Below are 5,471 nucleotides of genomic sequence, written 5' to 3'. Positions count from 1 at the left end.
TTTGTCTCTTAACCAGCTTTTATTGATTCAACTGCAAATGTGTTTATTAACAATGGGACATTCTATGAACAGAAACGCAGTTTTAATCTTTTGCGGTCTAAATAATTATCTGTGAAGGTAGTAATATGCATTGTTTTTTAACATTCTGATGTTATTGAATAATAATATAAAATCATTTAAATTATAAAAATACATTTTCCATCAAGAGATCAATATCTTTATTCCAGGTTGATATATATAAGAAGTTTCTTCTTATGTGAGCGGTCTGGTTAACTCAAGTTCAAAAGATAACCATGGTCCACTATAATAAATAAATAATTGACTTGTGTCCTGCTCCACACTCCACTGCACATTTGTGTGTTTAGAAATCATTCCCATAAACATCACAAACAGACAATTACAATTTCCACTTGACAGAAACGAGAGATTCTTGAAGTAAACTACAGCAATACACCGCATAACAATAATAACCAGATATTTTACAATCATGAATATTTGAAAAATAAAATGCCATCAATACATCAGTGATACCGCACCTTTTTAAAGTGTTTTGTTACAAGCATGATGCTTTGCCATGGAAATAGGTAATACACCTTAAAGTATTGGTTGCATTAAAAAACACACAGGGGGCTCAGTTTGAATACTTGGCTGGTAGAGGTTAAACAGGAATGAAATGTTAATCTTGCAGTCAGAGCGTCCTCAATTATCAAAGATCCACTCTGCCGTCATGTTAGCCATTTCCTCCCCTGCATCCAGGACAAATGCATGCCGGATGCCCCTTTCACACAGACGGATGTCCCCTTCAGGGAAGTCTTTTTTGATATCATGGTAATACTGCACAGGGCACCAGTGATCCGTGGCTCCGTAGTAAAAAATAAGCTGACAGAAGAAAACAAAATCAGCAGAGCCGATTAAGACATTAACATGATTTAAGTTTCTTCTCATACTGTATGTGGGATTCACCACCATGACCATGTCTCATAACAAGGGCAGAACTAAAACAATATATACATTGAAAGGTTTTTCTGTTTTTCTGACAGCCACTTAAGCGAGAGCTAGTACCTGTATGTCATTGCTCGATAAAAACCTCATCTTTCATTTTAAAGGCACAATCGGTGATGTTAGAATAATAAAAGTAGCAGCCCTCCCATTTGATTTACATAGAAACTCAGACCACCACTGGAGTCTGCAGTATGCTGCTCCTTCATGTTCCTCAGCACACCTCAAGATGTCAGAAGGAACTAGAAGTATCAAATTATGAATGATGTCTTAGTTTGAAGCTCTAAAACTTTTTTTTTCTTTGTGAAAAAGTTTAAACTATGGATGTCAATTAAAACATTTATCAAATTAAATGGCATTATGCACTAATGACAAATGATTGCCTCAATCAATAGTTGTTGAAGAAAGCCCCGATATAAAAGATCATTTGTCTGATTAAAATACAGTGACCCTGGACCACAGTCATAAGGGCAATTTTAAAAAAATTGAGATTTATACATCACCCGAAAGCTGAATAAATAAGCTTTCAATTTATGTATGGTTTATTTGGCTGAGATACAACTATTTGAAAATCTGGAATCTGAGGGTAAAAAAAAAAAAAAAATCTCAATATTGAGAAAATTGCCTTTAAAGTTGTTGAAATTTAGTCTTTAGCAATGCATATAACTAATCAAAAATTAAGTTTTTATATATTTACGGTAGGAAATTTGCAAAATATCTCCATGGAACATGATCTTTACTTAATATCCTAATGATTTCTGGTATAAAAGAAAAATCGTTAATTGTGACCCATACTATGTATTTTTGGCTATTGCTATTAATATACCCATGCTACTTAAGACATAATTAAGGCAATAAATTGACAGCTCAAGTCAAGATATAAACAGTCACATCTTTGGCAGATAAAATTCATCATGTGCCATAAATCTCTAAAGCAGAATAACTTAATAAATCATATAGAAAGTCTTTAACAAAGGCGAGGCACACTGAGAACTTCACAGAGGATCCAAATGGGAAAACAATCAAGATTGCGTTTCAATAAAACTAAATTTAAGAAAGATTGACATTAAATCCACTACGTCTACCACGTCCCCTCGGACACCAGTGTGGACACTTGAAGGGTTTTTCCTTGCCGTAACCTCGGCCGAACGGTGCCAATAACATCAATGCGAAAGGAAAAACCACCCGTGCAGATTTCTAAAGGCTATTTATTGGTGAGACTTCGAGAGCCATACACAATAGAAAGATCAAATTCTCTTGTCAACTGCTTTGCATGATTTCTATGACAAACTGCATAATGTTTGGCTTTTGCCGACTGTACCAGTTAATCGTGATGGGTTCTACATCTGTCGGCCTGATCGATTTCACCACAGCCCATAAATCTAATAGAGAAGTCAGATGCATGTGGTTTAAGGCTGAGAGGGGTTTAAACATATGACCTCCTGTCTTCACCTTCAGCTTTTTCGGAAGACAATTATTCTAGCATTATATTGGCAAACAAGACGGACTGCGAAGCCGATACCAAAGAACACCACATACACTGACACCCATACAGACAATGGTTGTGAGAGTAATGGAAGAGCTTCCTTCCTCCCTCAAATTATGGGTGGGATGCACAAATCAGACCGGGAAAAATTCGACCGGTTTCCAGGCTCAAGGGATTTTCTGAAGCTTTGACAAGGAATTTGCTAAGTGTAACATTAGACACAGGTCTTGAGTATGCGACTCTTAAGAGCAGTGAAGATATCACCTATTTAACTGATGACAGAAATAGACCATCAGCAGCCCTGTCCTCCTCCCTCTGCATATGTACGCAGTCTCTGCTTTGCATCACACCATGGTATTGAAAGGTACATATGGTTCTTCCGCCCATGCATCCGATGAGAAAACGGAAGGGTTGGTTGGAGGAACGTGCTTTGAGATCTTATATTGTTTGATTGGTTATCAGCTCTCCAAGGGTGAGTCAGTGTGGGCTTCATCTGTGTCTAACATGTTTAGAGGCTTCCCAAATCTCTTTGATCAGTGCCGTTAATATGTAGGAAATTAAGGAGAGCTGCGTCATCAAATTGTTCCAGTAAAAACAAACACCCGTGCATGGGGAACAACGCTTTTGGCAAGATACTGCACTTATTTGTTGAATTTATTACAGTCATCTTCTAGTTATGCATTAACATCCCACAAACTAAGAAAAATGGCCAAAAATATGAACAAGAACCTCTATTTGAAAAGGGATGCACAACATATCTGAAGCATGTTGATTATCAGCAATTATTCGTTTTTGTTCTGTTGTTTTTTTAAATCAGTAACATTCAATTTTCCATATTTTATTGTGCATTCCACTATTTTACATTTAAATTACCGTTGCGGTCATACAACGCTCACTTAGAGATACTTTTTAAAAACAATAATAAATGTGATCTGTAGCAAAATAAATATGCAATGTAATACGTACAGTATGATGCCTAAATACATTGACTGATTAATATAGAGATCACACTTGTTTGACTTATGCATGGACAGTAGCTATGTTTCCATCCACCTATTTTTATGCACATTTTGGAATATCGCATAAATAAAAAAAAAAGAACATTGGATGGAATGCCAAGATGCACATAAATTAAAAAAATGCACATAAAAAAATGAATGTTTTATTCGCAAATGTTTTTTTTTGCAATATTCCAGTTTCACGCACAAGTTAAATTTGCATCTTTGGATGGAAACACAGCTAGTGATAGTCTAATGCAACATTGCATTAGATACAGATACAGATGTTCTTGTATTAGACACAAATCAGTTCAAGATGGCTTGGAGTTTGTTTAAAGTCAATTGATAAATTTTGACACTTATTTCTATACTGTCAACAACATTTCAAATATTGTTTCTTCCTTCCTACGTGAAGAACCCAGTTCCCTTTAAAAGATATCTTCAAAATATTAATAGAAATGTTTGTTATTCCAAACAATGGCTAATTTAGAATTAGTGTTTTTGTTTTATTTACTGTTCAAATGTTGTGTGATCATTACCTTGCTGAGGTGTTGACGTACAGTTGCGTTGTCTCTTTCTACAACCAGTCTCATTTCTTGGCTTCCCATGTACATACCGTTGGCTGCAGAGACAACAACAGAGACAAACATGTAGATTAGTATGTTACAAAACTGTAATAAATCAGGTAGTGCAAACATAACTTAGTAAACATTTGCATAACATATCAGCCTCTGTGGGTTTACTAAACACGAAGTGTATCAAAATGAAACACACACACACACACACAGCCACAACCTCAAAGGCCAGAGCTCGTACAAACACAGAAACAGCAACCAGATCATGAGGATTACATCTGTTCCCATTCACATTTACTGGATGTACACTCCTACTAACAGTTTAATGGTGTGCAATGATGTCATTGTTTTCACGTTTAGATTCTGTGTGTTGAAATGATTTGTGTCTTTTGTGAAGATTTCATACTGCGTGCCCCCAGTTTATGAAAAAATTAGTTGCGTGATACAAATTACTGATATCTTTTTTGCATTTCAATATAAAGCAATTTATATTTTATATTAAACACAAACAGTATCATATATATATATATATATATATATATATATATATATATATATATATATATATATATATATATATATATATATATATATATTTCTATATAAAACATGTCTGTCTCTTGATCAGTGCCATCCAGCAGACATAGTTTTGAATTTAGCAGCTGAATGTATGTATGTGCGTATGTTCTAATCACGCTGTTGTGATTGCATAAAATATAAAAAACATTATTCAGCAATTTATTTATTTATTTTCACATAACTCAAAATCTGAGGCACACTTGCCTCTGTCTGTGTGTGTGTGTGTGTATATGTGTATCACATATCACATTATATACACACACACACACACATACATGTATATATAAGATGCCGGTATATATAATTTTTTTTTTTTAATAAATAAATTAAAAAACTTTTTTTTCAAAGATACCACAAAATAAATCAAAATTTTCAATGCTGCATTTGAAAGAAACTACTTTTTTTTAATCAGCAGAGCAACTGTCATGCTGCTAAAAATGGAAGTTAAATTAGTAGCATTGCTACTTTTAGTTAGTTAAATAAAACCGGTCCACGCTCAGCAGTCTGGACATCACAGAGGTCTTTCACACACACATATCCCTGCTCAAAACTCTAAGATTCATGAGTAAATACAAGCTGCTTGACCTGGATGACCTTGGCAGCTATTCAGAGAGACTGATCCTGATCTTGTGCAGACTAAACGTTTGGCCAAGAGATGTGTTAATATCCTTTCTCATCAGGACATTCTTCACAGTGATGATTGTTCAGCCTCAGACTGTGGAGGAAGTGTGTACATATGTGTGTGTGTGTGCGGGGGTACATGAAGAAAGCATGTGTGTGTTGTGTGTGTGTGTGTGTGTAAGGGAAAAACTCCTCAAATGACTTGCTTCCACT

General features: G+C 35.1%; 1 long non-coding RNA gene across 1 annotated transcript; it reads right to left on the bottom strand.

Annotated features, from left to right (window-relative positions):
- On the bottom strand, positions 1-4,138 carry LOC113078640 (uncharacterized). The gene is made up of 2 exons (XR_003281581.1): positions 4,023-4,138; positions 1-879 (listed from the first exon to the last, which is right to left on the bottom strand). It is a non-coding gene; the product is annotated as an uncharacterized LOC113078640 (long non-coding RNA).
- Positions 4,139-5,471: the final 1,333 nt, after the last annotated feature.

This window comes from Carassius auratus, unplaced genomic scaffold, assembly GCF_003368295.1.
Source record: "Carassius auratus strain Wakin unplaced genomic scaffold, ASM336829v1 scaf_tig00026160, whole genome shotgun sequence".
Lineage (NCBI taxonomy): Eukaryota > Metazoa > Chordata > Actinopteri > Cypriniformes > Cyprinidae > Carassius > Carassius auratus.
This window is presented reverse-complemented; position numbering and strand designations above follow the sequence as displayed.